Source organism: Mytilus galloprovincialis, chromosome 5, assembly GCF_965363235.1.
Source record: "Mytilus galloprovincialis chromosome 5, xbMytGall1.hap1.1, whole genome shotgun sequence".
Lineage (NCBI taxonomy): Eukaryota > Metazoa > Mollusca > Bivalvia > Mytilida > Mytilidae > Mytilus > Mytilus galloprovincialis.
In genome coordinates, this window is record NC_134842.1 from 50,507,449 (window position 1) to 50,524,441 (window position 16,993).

The 16,993-nt window shown below is 31.1% G+C and overlaps 1 protein-coding gene and 1 long non-coding RNA gene across 2 annotated transcripts in view; both read right to left on the minus strand.

Moving 5' to 3' along the window:
• LOC143074064 (uncharacterized) overlaps window positions 1–16,993 on the minus strand; it is a 367,901-nt gene that overhangs the window by 195,640 nt on the left and 155,268 nt on the right. The gene's annotated exons all lie outside the window — the stretch shown is intronic.
• On the minus strand, window positions 9,044–12,116 carry LOC143075985 (uncharacterized). Its single transcript, XR_012978495.1, has 3 exons — window positions 11,922–12,116; window positions 10,088–10,249; window positions 9,044–9,059 (listed from the first exon to the last, which is right to left on the minus strand). It is a non-coding gene; the product is annotated as an uncharacterized LOC143075985 (long non-coding RNA).

A 16,993-nucleotide genomic window follows, 5' to 3' on the forward strand; every position in this document is an offset into this window, starting at 1 on the left:
TGTATGATCAAATTGTAAAACAATATAATTCTAGCATCAAAAGACTGATATTTGACATAAATACGCCTAGGGACATAATGTTAATACATGATATGAATCATTACGGTACTCGCATAAAAGACTTTATATAATGTTATAATACCAATCTAATATTAACTGTGGAATTTAAAAGGATTATCCGGAAAATCTTTTCGAACATTCACATAAAAATACCTTGCATTTGTTAAAAACATAATATATGCAAATTAGTATATATCTAAATAACAAGATCAATATCCTGTCGATACAGTAGCAAAATCGGGGAACTGACAGAGAAAATGAATGAAAGCAACTCATAATAGACTGCTGACGTGTACTATTCATCATTAAATTTTAAAATTACTTGGAATTTTTTTCGGAACCAATGTACCGTTATGAGATGTCGAGCTTTACAAATACTTGACCATTTTTCAGCATGGCTCTATAAGATTTAAATTACGTCTTCTTGGAGAACCTGTCCAAATAGTATTTACCTTGTTTGACAAAGTAACAAATGGAATAACTGAAAGAAGACATATTTAAATGTTAAAAATGCAAATAAGAAGGGTGTGATACATTGTGATAATGTGAAATTGTCGAAACTGACATTGCGAGAAATACATATTTTTTCCCTGTTAAAATCCTTTGAAAATATCATTATATTTAATTAATTTCTGTATCGCAGATTATTAAGTCTTTCCACTTTTCTGTGGAAAGACTTATTGTTTTTCTTCTGATTATTATTTTTTTTTTTTTTCTTCCGCCAAATTTTGTTCTTGCGCAAAATGTTTGTTTCGCAATATGTCGCTTAGATATTTCTCATATGGTATCGTATAGTTTATGCGCTTTTAAATTTCACCCTGCTAAGGCGAACCATTTTCTATGTAAGAGTTATCTCCCTTTTCACTGTTTACACTCTGTGTGCATCTCCTTCGTAACAAAACAAGATAGCGACAAAATTCTTTTTACAAATTGTTCGTTACATCCTCAGTAATTTTTTGCGTATTTGGATCGAAGCGATTCGATGAAATTTTATAGGAGTTATCTACCTTTACAAAATAAATTTGCCGGTATGTGTATTTAACTCATAAACAGTTAACCGTATAACCCTGGAATGTTTTTATTTGAGTCCCCTAGGTCCTAACTTAGAAAATGAGGTCAAGGTCAAAGGTCAAGGTCAAGTTCTCAATTGTGACTTTTGCTTGTTTTTGCATTTTTTCTGACACTTTGAAAGATACATATAAAAGAACAAGTGCAAAATATCAGCTTTATTGTAATGAAGATATGCTACATTTAGTCTTATACAATTAAATGGTATCTTATAGGAGTTGGTGCCCCTGAAATGTCTTGATATGAAGTTATTTGATTATAACTTCAATTAAGTTCATTATAAAGACATTTGACCTTATACAAAAGGTTAAGTGACAAATGACCTTGAAAAATGACTACCGGAAGTGACCTTTAGGAAACCGGAAGTAGCTATTTTTTGCAATTTTTTTCACATAAAAGTACTCAGAATCCATATTATTTGTCATATAGATACATGAACAGATTACTGAAGACTAAAAATAACTTCCAACAAACCGGAAGTGGCCAATTATCTCCCATTCTACATACAAAAGTATAGAGAAACTATATATTTTTGGAATCAGTGTGAAAGAAGCTATCATATGAGACCGGATATGACATTCATTTCACCGGAAGTAGCATATTATTTCCCTTATATCACTCAAAACGATAATTAAACCATCATTTTTCGCATCAGTATAAAGAAACTACCTTCTTATCCAAATTACTTTGGTGTGGAAAGACTTTCAATTGTTCTCTGAACAATTGGTTTTTAATTATATTTGTTTTGTTTATTCTGTTTGTAATTATGTTATAATATGTACTGACTTCTACACCATTAATCTATTTAGGTCTATATATTATGTTCGCCGTAGCTGAATTGTGCATTAAATATTTCATGCATGTTTAAACAATTACTTCTAAACTATCGAACGGATGCAATGGTCAATGGTGTATCAGAAGTTTTGTAGGATTACCCCCCCCCCCCAAAAAAAAAAAGAAAGACGTTTCCGTACATTTAGTAGTATATTGATATCAAATTCCCGTCTGTCCTGGTCGTTGTATAATAGAGACAATAAAGAAATGTTAGTTTGCGTTTTATTTTATTTATGATCCACGGAATTCATCAAATAGATATCGGCCGGAAATTATGGGTCGGTTTCTTTTAATAAAATGAAGTACAATTTCATCAAAACACGCTACCATATGTACGGATGATGAGCATGATTTATTAAATGAAACATATCAAGGAATATATCTGCGAAAAAATAATGAATATTTAATGATATGATTTCGATTTAATTGCACCTTGTCAGTAAGAAGAGATCTTCATTTCGAGAATGGACCACTTCAAAGCATAAATGTGTAATATCATTCATTATCATGTTTTTATGGTTAATGTGGTAAGAGTAGACATGCAATAGAAGACTTCAAAAAGAACAGTTTATTTAAGAAGCTAATTTTAGTATTGATTGAATGGTTTACATCATGTTCATCAATCCAGCAGCTATGTTTTTGATTAATGTTTTTTTTTAACTATATTTTGAAGTCCAATGGACCTAGTTGCTTTTCCATCTTTTCAAGATAAACTCGCTAACGAAAGATTTAGGAAAAATCAGCTGAGCTTTTACTATGCTAACTGATGTTTGAAATATGGATCTTTTGAATACCTAAGTTTCAAGTTCAGGCACTGCTTAATTTTATTTCAAATCTACATGTACACGTCATCACCTTCTTGAACAGGTTAATATGTGGAAAGATTCGAGAACAATAATGAATGTAATAAGTTGAAAGCATAAACTTTCAAAATTATAAGCAAAATTTATATACACTGGACACAAAAAACAACCAAAAATGGATAACGACCATCTGTATATAAGTTGCTAAATTGTATTATAAAACACACGATTCCTTACCTTTGTCTAATAAGAGGTTATGAAAAGACTTAATCTGTTATTACTGATATAAAGGTCGACTGCTACTGTAAGCTACCATACGTGAATGTTTCAGCACAAAAAAAAAAAAAAACAACAAAAACAAACACCAACACTATACACATGACAAGCTGATTATAAATCAACTTAAAAAAGGAAAAAAAAAGAACATTAGTAGCATATTATAAACATAACTTGAAAGCTGAAAGAGTCTACACTTATCTATAGTTATTAATATTCAACGATGTATAAAACACAATTACTTGCAAGTATACCGAAGTCTTATAGATTTTTAAAAGAGGGCAGTTCATTAAACATTACAATTATAAACAGTCGTTTGGATCAACCAATACTACGTATGGTGGATACCTATATTATTAACATGGCAGATATCAAGTAGTATACAAACTAAGTCATATACTTATGAATCATTGACATAATAAAGACGATGGTGCTATACTATTATTGAAAAAAAAAATAATATTGAATATCAGCTTTCTGTAACCAAAGACTGTTCCACCCGTAGCGACAAACTTAAAGATGATAACTTGTTATCAAACATATCATAATTTTGATGACTTAACATTAAAACCAACCAACTTCCTCTTGTATCCGTATAACAAAATTATAGAGAGCGCAGAGTCACTTGCACTTTATATTAAGGTCAGACATTGAATTAGTTTATTATTAAATTATTCAAAAGATCCTCTTTGTCGATGTATGAGCTGTATAGTTTGGTTATAATTGACAAGTGGGCATTGAGATTATAGTCAAATCAATAGTTTTTCTATTTATGACGCCTAACAAAAATGATTATTCGTACCTTCTCCTCAACGGTACTAATTACTTATCAGTTCTTTGTTTGAGGTATGTTTTATTTGGATACTTCCTAATACATTCCTTTATAGATGTGATAAATATGTAGATTAACCTGATTGAATGATCTAAATATATTTATGAAAGACACAACCGACTCATAAAAGAAATAATTAGTACACTGCATTTATTTAGAAGAAGAAAATAATTCCAACTTGATTTTTTGTGATGAAAATCAATATTTAATTAATGGATGAAAAAAGCTATCGGTTTAAGAAATAAGCTTAGAACTGACCCATTGTATGCTATCGCGGTGCAGAGGAGTTTCTTTGACAAATACATCAGCTTAAATAGTTCATGAATTATATTTACACACTGTACCAGACTAATGATGTTTGTTATTTTGAGTATTAAAGTTGTTATTTTCATCGGATTTTCATCGGATTTTGTCAAATTGGTTGACGTCTTTTCTATTAAATTCATGTGTTATGGTAACGAAAATTAATCACCGCCTTCATTTATTAGTTTTGATCTTGTTCAACGTAATCTGTACGATTTTTATGTTTGAAGTTAGATTCAAAACAAACCGGACATATATATGTATAACATACTAGTTAATTGCTATTGATTAGTATTGCAATGTGCATTGTGTTTAAATGTTATATCAGTATTTAGTTTTATTATAATCATAATTCAATCCTATTTCTATCTTATTTTTTAGAAATAATTTTTCAAATATGACGTCATATTTGTGCTGTTTCAGAAATTCAAATGTCTGCATGACGTAATATTGTACCTTTTCAACACTTTGTATGTGACGTCATGGTTATGACTTTTTGCATTCAGGCCTGGTTTGTCACTGAGTCGGGTGTGTCTATTTTCTGTGTTGGTCTTCAATGCATTATGTATTATGGTTTTGTTTTCTTTAATTAGTTAACGTCAGTTTGATCATGTAAATCTTTTATATTCATTTGATAAAATTTACTGTTTGCAATAGCATAAATTGTTCTATATAATAAGGATGTTCTTATCACAAGCAAAAAACCCTAGCCGTATTTGGCACAGCCTTTTTCAACTGCTGATCCGCAGAGCTGTACAACTTTGTCCCATTTTTTGACTTTCGAACTTTTATATTTGGGCGTCACTGGTAAGTCTTGTTTGGACAAGGCGCGTTTTTTACGTAATGTTGTCATCTTTATGTTATTTTTAACAATGCCATCAAAGTGCAAGGTTTGGCATGCCACAAAACCAGGTTCAACCCACCATTTTTTCTTTACAAATGTCCTGTACCAAGTCAGGAAAATGGCCATTGTTATATCATAGTTCGTTTCCGTTGTGTCGTGTGTTTTCTCCTATTTTTGAGTGTGAATTCACATTACTATAAGACGTGTCACGGTACTATTCTATCCAAAATTCATGTATTTGGTTTTGATGTTATATTGGTTATTCTCATCGGATGTTGTCTAATGCTTTGTCTGTTGCTGTGTGTGTTACATTTTAATGTTGTGTCGGTGTTCTCCTCTAATATATAATGCGTTCCCCTCAGTTTTGAACAGCGGTATACTACTGTTGCCTTTATTTGTTAATCGATATTCGATAGTTGGTCTTTAAATTCACTTTTTTTACTTGTCACGGGTATATCTATAGCTTGCAATTACATATTCGAAAGATAGGTATATATTGTTCAAAATTGATATTGTTTTTGTATATGTCTTTGATTAACTATTGTAAACATGAACAGCTATCGTAGATTTCGTTATATCGATACTCATAAGAATAAATATCATGAATTCATAGAAAATTAACCTTTTAGACTATTTTAAATCTCGGTTTATTTTACATACTTTTGATTGTTTAACCTTGTATGCAAACATTGCCCATGTGAAATTTTAGTTTTGTTTGTATGAACATTGAACGAAAAAAATATGTGTATGAATTTCCTTTAAAGTTGTAACACGATGATGATTTTTGTACCCATATTTTCAGTATTTTATTTATAATGTCTGTTTAGTTCACACATCATTGTATATGTAACGGAATTTGATGAAACTGTAGTACAAAGTGAGAGGTTTATCACTATAAAATCAGGTTTAATCCACCATTTTCTACATTTGAAAATGCTTGTACCAAGTCAAGAATATGACACGTCTTGTCCATTCGTTTTGTATGTGTTTTGTCATTTGATTTTTGCCTTGTGATTAGGGACTTTCCGATTTGATTTCCCCCTGAGTTCAGTATTTTTGTGATTCTACTCTTTACACATTCATAAAATTAATATAAAAATAATTGAAAGCTAAATACAACTTGTTTCTACTTCCTAATGTAATGTTCATATTTTCAATAACAACATCCTCAATGTACTTAAGTCTAGAATGTAATAGGAACTAACACTACAAAATTCCAAAAGTCTGAAAAGACCAGTTTTTGTCTCGATTTGCATGAACTTTTACTCGACATTCTCGTTTTGTATGAAATTTTTGTAAAAATTCTCGACAAAGTCTTAATTTGTCTGAAATATGTATTTATATTCTCGACATTGTTCTCGACTATCTGTATTGTTTCTCGATTTTTCTCGACACTTTCTCGACAGTCTAAAATGTGTCTTGATTTGTCTTGACCTATTCTCGACTGTCTTGAATTTGTCTCGATAAGTCTTGACATATTCTCGACATTCTTAATGATGTCTGAATATGTCTCGACACATTCTCGACATTCTTAATGATGTCTGAATATGTCTCGACACATTCTCGACATTCTTAATGATGTCTGAATATGTCTCGACACATTCTCGACATTCTTAATGATGTCTGAATATGTCTCGACACATTCTCGACATTCTTAATGATGTATGAATATGTCTCGACACAATCTCGACATTCTTAATGATGTCTTAATATGTCTAGACACATTCTCAACTATAAATTTCATCTGAATTGTGTATCGACGCAGTCTTACAGTCATAAACACTTTTTTGAGCTGATTTGTTTTCATTTCTATTATGGCTTAACTAGACTAAAAGAATTAGAATACAATATCACAATGCAAATTATAAAAACAACAATTTGGTCAATAATTGTTTATTAGCCATATAAACATTGAATATTATGCATGTAAAATGAAATAGGTCTACAGTATGAGTGATTTCAATCATTAAGCACTTATTTATCATATGTATAAATTAACATTTGTAACCCATATTTAAATAGGTTTATATTGAACCATACTCACATTTGTATTTGGAACATTTTCAGTGCGGGAATTCTCGCTACATTGAAGACCCATTGGTTGCCTTCGGCTGTTGTTTGCTCTATGGTCGGGTGGTTGTCGCTTTGACATATTCACCATTTCCTTTCTCAATTTTATTATCAATATTAATTTTTGTTCTTATCAAAATATTTACATATAAACATTTTAATACAAAATATTTAATTGCCAAAATTTTGTTTCAGTAGTAATAATTTAAGTGTAACTTGAAAAAGAACAGTAAATTCTAGAAAGAGAAATAAAGCAGAATAAATATCCTGTACAATGGTTGTAATTTGAAAGCTCGGAACTTTTTTTTTTTCAATTACAGAAAAAAGTAGGATGTGAAATGTGTGTTTTGGTTTCCACATTTTAAATGTTTTGACACTACGTTTCTGAATTTTTATAGAAGTTGTTATCCTCATTGCTTTTTAAATTGATAATACTGACCGAAACCAAATCAGGACATAAAATTGAGTGTCCAAAAAATAAATCAAACATATGCAAATTTATATAAAAGATATAACAAAAAACTGAATTCATCAAATATGGGTCCACTTTCTACATGATAACTTTTAAAAAGTACTCACAATGTTAAGGCAGATCATATGTAAGTTTCCTGAGATTCATTTTTTTTATACTTTGCTAAATTGAAGATTTTTATATGCTCTTTTAAAAAATATAATAGAAAGAATGGGCCTCTGTGCTATTTTTAAAACTATGAGTCATTGAAAAATTGTAGGATCATGCAAAAACACATTTTTGTGCAAAAAAAATCTATGAGATAGAACTTTCATTGAAAGAAATTGTGAGAAGATAGGTTTTATAATATGTATAAAGAAAAAAAAAGAAAAAGTGGTGTCACTGAACTGCTTTCTTGATACAAGTAAAATTTAAAAAAAATCCCAATCAGACCAGTAACTTTTTTTTACTAAAAGAGTTATCTCCCCTTAAATGGCTCAGTTGAAAAAAAATGTCTCTAAAACACAAAATGTATGGTATTTGTTTAAATATTTTGGATAATGCAATAATTATCTACCTATTGAAGGAACTCATTAATTACAAATTACTAAGAAATACTATAATAATATTAAGTCTTATATATTATTATTACCATTTTTTACAGGTGAAATACAGGTAAATGCGTTAAGGTGCAACTATTATTTTGGAAAAGTAATGCAAAAAAAATGTTGGAAACTTAATACACCCTTTGAAAGGAATATCTCATAGAAAAAAGCAAAGTTGACTTCCATTTAAAAAATCTCTTTTTATCCATTTCTTTTTTTCTTTTGAACAACTCGTTCTATATACAGCAAGAAAATACATAACAATGTACCTTTCCAAGTATATAAACTATTTATCTACTTCATACAAAATACATGTACATGTATAAATGCATACCTAAACATTTAAAAACCATATTTTATTGTCTTCTGAAGCAAATACAACTGGATTGCTTATTTTATCAAAGCTAAATATATGAGTGTCAATCTTTCTGTCATCGGTGACCAAGAATAGTCCAGATTGTTCCGGAATGGGAAACATCTCCAATTTTACCCACATGGTAGCTTTATCTAGATGGTTGTGTTTGAAAATCTTAGAAATTGTGCCAAAGCGACGGTTTGTCCTATGCGAAACACTAACACAATAGTCATGTGAGCGTGATGCTGTCGTCTGATGCTCTGTTGTTGAGAAGAAAATTTGTCTTTTTAACTCGGCATCCTGTCTTTGGCTGAACTTTAGATATGTGACCACTGGGTCTATGTCAAATAACTCATAATTTTGGTCATATATATTATTGTAATTGTCTTTTAGAATTGATAGATCCTCACTTTGCAATATGAATCTTTTCGTAGATGCTGTAGATATATCTTGATGGTGAATGGAGTTTACTTTTTCTGCCAAGCGACACAGACTTGTTTGTCTGCTGTAATTTATAATTTCACCACTCAAAATATTGTTAGAGCTCCAATCGTATATCTGAAATATGAATTAAGGAAATTAATTTATGCATACTAGAGTAAGTGAATGAGATGTGATAAATTGTATCTTAACAAGGCTGTATTCCTTAACTCTTGAAAGCCAAATCAGTAAATTGTATATAGATAATGTTAAATGCTGAAAACCATCACATATAGGGTGCTCATGTGAACCCTCATATGCAGTATCTCAAGAAAAATGCGACAACCATATAAATCATGTCCGTCTTGTGTTAGACTAAAAACATATGTGTTGACTTTTAAACCTGAAGCATTTGTTTACAACTGTCTTAAATAAGGTACCTGGTGTTCAGTTGTTGTCGTTTGTTGATGTGGTTCATTTTTCTTTTCATTTCTCGTTTTTTATAAAAATTAGACTGTTGTTTTCCTATTTTAATGGTTTTACACTAGTCATTTTATGGGGCCCTTAGTAGAAGTTGTTTGGTATGAGCTAAGGTTTTTTGTGGAAAACCGTTCTTTGGTCTTTAATGGTTTAATTTTAGTGATAATTATGAAAATGCAACACACAATATAACTTGCTAATATGAACCTTGATTCAAATTTCACCAAGTATTTTGAGCGTATTGTAAGGCAAAACATAGATCCCTACTTATAAAATTTCATTACACTGCAACAAAATGCTTTGACTATCACTTGTCAAGGTGTAAAGTACAAACAAATATCAAGTCAATATCTTAAAGAAGATAAAAAAAAAGGTAGAAAGTAATGATTTGAGTGAATTTTCAAAGTCCAAGGACGATAACTCTGCACATATTGTTTTCATAGTATTATTCATCTTTCTCAATACATTTTTAATCCCAAAATGAAAATTTGATGCAACTCAAAACGCCTTCATTTTATAACCTATCATCTATATATAAGATGTTGTGGTCTGCTCGTTGTGGCTCATTATTGAAGGTCATACGGTGATTTATAGTTTTTAATGTTTTCGTCTCTGGTGGACAGTTGTCTCATTGGCAATCATACCACATCTTCTTTTTTATGTTATTCAATTCTGTTTTAACTTACCCGGTATGTCTGCATCACTGTTGATTCTTCATGTCCATGTTGTAAAATTTGTCTGGTCACCCAACTGTTTGCTCGTTCCAAAGGATAAAGCCATCTATCATACAATGGTCCATAGTCTTCATAACCCTCTGGGATATGATGTAGCAGGTGTGTTGTGATATTCTACAAATAAAAATATTTTAAACAAATGAAAAATTATAAATTCATTCGGTATTATATAGTACTACATCTGAAAAGAAAATTATATAAACCTTAATTCTGACTACAGTACTGACACTCGTTTAGTGTCTGTCTGTTATGATGTTACTGATGAAACTTAACACATCAGCTATACACAACTCCAGGATGTGTGTGAAGGAAATTATTGCAAGGGAAATAATTGAATGTGCTTATTTTAATTGATATTTCAACAAGCATCATGTTTAATTATTAACATCAAAGTCAAGGGTATCCCAAACTCTGTCTGAACGACAAAATGGCAGATAAAAAATCATTCGGACAGACAGAAATTTTGAAATATTTTGTTTGAATATATATGTACAAAAACCCAGATTTCTCTTTCGGTCAGACAAACCCTAAAACAGTTTGGCACAGACTGAAAGTCCATTAATTGGTCACTGAGAGAGTTGGCTTTTTGAAATTATGTGACATTTTCTTACGTTGCATTTTTATATCATTCCGCAATTTATCTGCCCTTTAATCGTTTTTTTTTAAATTATGTATACATTTATAAGGGTGCTATAAACAGTTTCATATAAACAACAGGGGTTATTCCCTGACTAAAAATAACCATGGAGGGAAACCCCTGTTTATTTACTCAATTAATGCTAAAGTAATTAGCTTTCAATTAAAAAAGGTTGAATATTGAAATAATTTTAAAAATTATATTAAATATACATGTTTTGAAGGCAGACAACACTGTAAACATCCTGTTTTTAGGCAGTGAAAAATTAAAACATATTTGCAGCCACTGTAGCTGTTTTCGGAGCAGGAGACCGTACTTTTCAAAGGCCTGGTTAAAACCTATAAATTTCATACAGTTTTGATTATATAAAATGTGCACGTCTGTATGGGTATGAACATAACCTGATTTCAGGTTTTTTATGTTCAAATTAGGCTTCTTTTTTAATATGATAAAAGTACACTTTCTATCAAGGTTATAAGAAGCTAAAGAACATTCTGATTCCAGTGATATCTAGTTTTATACAGGTATCTTTATAAATCAGTCCACCACTAAGGGTCACTTATGCATGGCCCCTCAAAATATGACATCATAGAAAAAACTGTTGATAGCACCCCAAGTACTTAAAATAAATAGTGCCTGATATTATTTGTTTTATTCAGCTCTCTAAGCATACTTTTGGAAAATTAGATCATAAAAATATACTAATTCTTATGAGGCAAAAATCTACAATCTGATTGAACAATTACAATTAAGGCTGTAAATAAAACTCCATCTACCTTAGCAGCTAGTACATGTAGTAGTAAGCAATCTTTAATTATGTGCAGAATTTTTTTTTAAACTGTTAAATTAATTTAAATGGTTAAAACAATCATGCCTTTTTTAATCAATAAACAAAATATCTTGTTTCAATTCATTGTTTTTTTATCATTTACATTTCCTAGGAGAGGCATCAACAAAATGTTTTGAAATCTTATAAGAATTAACTTTATTTTGGTTGATCAGGGGTGTACGGATATTAACTGTAAGCCTCCTGCTGTAAATTGTGTGAGATAATTAAAATGATAAAGTAGATTATTATTGTTTACTTGATTCTTTCAATTGCAAATACGGATGAATATAGAACTCATACATCTAAGTAGATAAACTAACCTGCAAGGTCAAAGGAAAATCCCTTTCAAGTAACACCACTGCTGTACTTGTGTCTTCAATAAGTCCTTGAAGCTGCTCAGTTGTGTAGGATGGTTGTGTCAGTCTTTTGATCACTTCAAATAAATTGAATAAGGTTTCTTCTTGTGGCTTTGCTAGGAGGCCTCTGATACACCATGCTGCAATATTCTTGGTTACGAACTGAAATAAAGTATTTTTCTATATAAATATGAATAAAAGGAGAATATTCACTATTATTTGAGTTTGAATTAACAAATGTTCTAAAAAAAAAATACTTATATCATACAAGTATCTGTCATGACTGAATTAACTGTACTCTAATAAACCCAATACAATATTTACACATTTGACTTTTATCAAAAGTTCAAAATAATTTTTTATCTTTAATGACATTTATAATTGTCATAATTGATATTTTCAATAATTCTCAGTTTAGGGAACTTGACATATTTGTAATTGGTTTCCTTTAAATTCTATCTTCAAGTTAATCATTTTTAACCGGATTTTTGTGACAAAAATGTCGGTTATTGATTTGGGGATGTACGGCGGGCGGCCGGGCGGGCGGGCGGGCGGGCGGCAATCAAATGTTGTCCGTGCATTAACTCATGAACCGTTCAACCAAAGCTTTTAAAATTTTAATATGTTATTACTGACAACTATACGAAGGTCAAGTTCAATAATGGCGATTTTGACTTTTACCGTTCAGGAGTTATGGTTCTTGAAAGGCGGCAATCAAATGTTGTCCGTGCATTAACTCATGAACTGTTCAACCAAAGCTTTTAAAATTTTAATATGTTATTACTGACAACTATACGGAGGTCAAGTTCAATAATGGCGATTTTGACTTTTACCGTTCAGGAGTTATGGTTCTTGAAAGATTGAAAAATGGAGTTTTCAGTCGTGTCCGTGCATTTACTCATGAACTGTTCTACCAAAGCTTCCCAAATTTTAATATGTTGTTACTAATGACAGAATGGAGGTCAAGTTCAATAATGACGATTTTGACTTTTACCGTTCAGGAGTTATGGTTCTTGAAAGATTGAAAAATGGTGTTTTCCGTCGTGTCCGTGCATTTTCTCATGAACCATTCAACCAAAGCTTTTGAAATTTTAATATGTTGTTACTGATGACAAAATAGAGGTCAAGTTTCATAATGACGATTTTGAATTTTACTGTTCAGGAGTTATGGTTCTTGAAAGATCGTAAAATGGCGTTTCAATTCACGTTGTTGCATTTACTCATGAACCATTCAATCTAAGCTTTTCAAATATTATTATTTCAAAATGATGATGATACTGATGACAAAATGGAGGTCAAATTTGATATTGATGATTTTCACTTTCACCATTCATCAGTAATGGTTCTTGTGATATTGCCAGGACACAAATAAATGTAAATAAATCCGGTTTGCTGTCGTTGTGACAGCCTCTTGTTTTTAGATCACTTTATTGAATATTTCATAGCATTTGTGCATGGTAACTGCATTTTGTTAAAATACAAAGATTCAAAGCATTTGGATGAAATGATATATATTACTAGATATATAGGGCATACTTTCAGTATATATATATATATATATATATATATATATATCAGAAATAAACAAAAGTTATACTTTTTTTCCAGCTTTCAAATAATTATAATGTTATCTAAAATTATTATTAATTATGAGTTATTATTCCCTCCCCTGAATGGTTGCTTTGACAAACACTAATTTTGATCATTGAGAAGCTCAATATTCCTTTAACAACACAACACTCTAAAATGTTTCGTCGATTTAAAAGAGTTATCTCCCTGTAGTATAAGGTACCACCTTAACCTTGCATTTTGGAAATTTTGTATATATATGAATTAAACAGGATTTTTCTAAATATTGCTAAAATCTAAATTGCATTTTAGTCCCCCAAAAAAGGTGCAATAATAAATGCAAGCAACAATTTCTGAACTTACAGTATTCATATCTAATTCATTAAATAAAATATTTTTATAATCAATACCTGTTGTTTGCCATGCATTGTACGCAGTGTCCATGCTCTGGTAAAATGGTCAGCAGGAGTATAATCAAAGCCTTTAGGGTATTTAACACTCTTTGCTCTGTTGTCAGCTAATTTAACATCCTGTTTTGTTAGTAACCAAGGAGCTGCTGGTAAAGGAGGCGCTTTTGGTGTTGGTTCAGGAACAGCTGTATCTACAGATGATTTCTTTGCCTGTTTGGATGGTCTCTCACATTCGGTTGTTGATAATGATGGTCTTTTTGGCCAGGTTTCTTTAAATCGATTATAATCTTTTTCGCACTGGCGAACTTTAGGTCCATCAGATTTGCCTGTTATCAGATCAAGAATGTTGCTGATGACATCTGCTAATGTGTGCATGCCATCTGGTTGCATCTGATGCACCCTGTCAAAATATGGTAGGCGATGAAGTGGATGTATCCCTTTAAATCCAGTTTCTTTTTGTAGTTTACATTTTTGGTTATTGTTTTTTTTTTTGTCATATTCTTTTCTTATTTCCATTTCTTCTTCCCTTGAATATGCTTGTGGTTTGGGAGCAACCTCTTCAGTTTTCTTGGCAAATAATGTCTTGTCTTTCCGAAATGGCGAATCTGTGGGTAAAAACTCTCTGTTCGATATGTGCAATACTTTATTCACGGAACTGCTATGGACACCTGTATCTTTGCAGAAAAAACAAGCACGAATAGCTGCTTGACCAGAACAGTGTAAAAGTTTAGAAAAAGCTGGTATATCACATAAATACTGTAATAAAGCAATCTTTACATTTACTGGTGCATCTGTGTAGGCGTCATACAAGTTACATTCAATGTTTGATAAAAGTTCGTCAACTAAAACGTTAATATAAGGGTCCAGTGATTTTGGTTCTTTTCTACCATAGCCTGGAACAATACCTGCAAACATCATTGGTCCTAAAATATATCGCATTTCTTGTGGGAGTGTTATCCAGGTGATGATGAGAGGCCATATTGACTTCTGGACTGTTTGGTTCTTATTTGGATTCACACCATCAGCAAAAAGAGCCAATGGCACACAGTTCTGCTGTTGCTGATCTTTGAAGACTCCATCTGTCATCTGTTGTCGAAATATATTGCCATCTGTGTAGCTGCTTAGCCTGCCAGTTGTGTTAAGCTTGTTGGCATAAAGAATCTTTGCCAGGTTCCTAGTTCCATACCAACGAACTATGCGTGGTACTATAGGCATATATTGGAATGTTTTTTTGTTCCTGTTGTTTGAAAACACCAAACTTTCATTACAGTCTGGACAGGCAAGAATGGTACTGCTGATAGGAAAAATTTTACAGTCATTTGTACAGCATTTAAATTTTTCTATTGGCATCAGGTATGGTTGAATAATAGTGACAGCTTCACAATAAGTGGATGGCAGGTTGTTTGGTTGTGGTAGAACACACTTTTCGTGGTAAAGATACTGTGACAAAGCTGTCTTTGACATTCCGTTATTAGATGAAAATATGAATAAATGTTCGGCTATGGCATCTTTTACAGTTCTATTAGTTCCTTCATGGAGTGACTGATTTAAAATTAAAGTTTTTTTAAAAAGTTCCTTAGACTCTCTTACAATCTTAGATTGTTCTCTATGAGTGTCTGATATTTCAGCATGGGTGTTATGGATTTTCTTTGAATGAGCTCGGAAAGTCTTAATGTTGACAAATTTTCCATTACACTTTGAACATGTGCATTGTCTCTTCAAGTTATCCATTAAGGTGATGGTATGGCTGTATACTTCATATGACAAAGATGTTGATGATGTCATCCTGCAATAGAGAAAAAAAATGACTGTAACTACTGCAGTGGTATATGGATCATGCAAATGACTTGAGAATAAAATAGAGAATTTAAATGGAAAATGTGTCCAGGTGACAACAACCCGATCAAAAATAACAATTTAGTCCAGTAAATCTAGCATAAATTTGACCCAAACCTGAAAGTAATTGCAACAGAAGATTCTAAACTTTTAATCTTTAGTATTATACCCCAAATATACACAGAAAAATTCCCATAAATTTTACTCAAGGAAGACTTAAAAAACTCTTACAAAAATGGTAGAAATATCAATAAAAATTGATACAAAATGATAATTTTTCCGCTTCTATTCATCAGAATGTATTGATTCTTGATTTTTTAGCGGTCTTTAGAGTATAACAAACAACTCTAAAGGTGTTTTCATATCTTTTATCAAGCTATTACCTAGATTTTTGTAATTCATTTTTTTACCATTTATTGAATTTTTCAACATGTCAAGTGGTCCGAGTACACAGTTATTTCGTAGTGCATTTCTTATGGACAATAAATAAAAATTAAAAAAATTCCACCTGCGCTTTCTAAATAATATTTTTACAGTGTGCTGTACTACTTTTGGGACAAATTATATCAAAATTATAGAAAACTTCATCAGCTCTTACTCAAAATATGGACAATTTTATGTTAAGGGGACTTGAAATGTTTTGACAGCTTCCGAAGTGCTAATTTGTGACCTTTTCAGCTGAACCTTATCACTACTTAACATTAATATTTATGACCCAAATTTTTTTACAGTGTCATTTCATCCCCCAACTTGCTATATGAGGCATAAAACATGGAGAAATAAATTTGGAAGGGGTATAACAAAAATTGACAAGTAACACACTGTCCACAATAAGGACTATATTCGTGGACAACGAAAATCAAAGGACGATAACTGTGTACTCGGACCTAATAGGATAGAAAAAGTTTACCAATCTTAATAAAACTTGGTATGACTAAAGCTTAATATATTCTAAGACTGCTTACAAAGTTTCATAGCAATAGGATATATATTAAAGACATTATGATTAATTCTATATTCAACTTTACGCGTTAAATTCAGACGTTAAAATTGAGAAATTTCAACTATCAACATTTGAGGCTTTTAAAATTTAAATATTGCAAAAAAATACTTTCAAAATGCCTATATATATAATATGTCATGTAATTTAAAGCAATAGATTACTCATTTGATACATCAGACTTAGCATAATTATTCAAAAGTCAACTTTATATGAGCCTA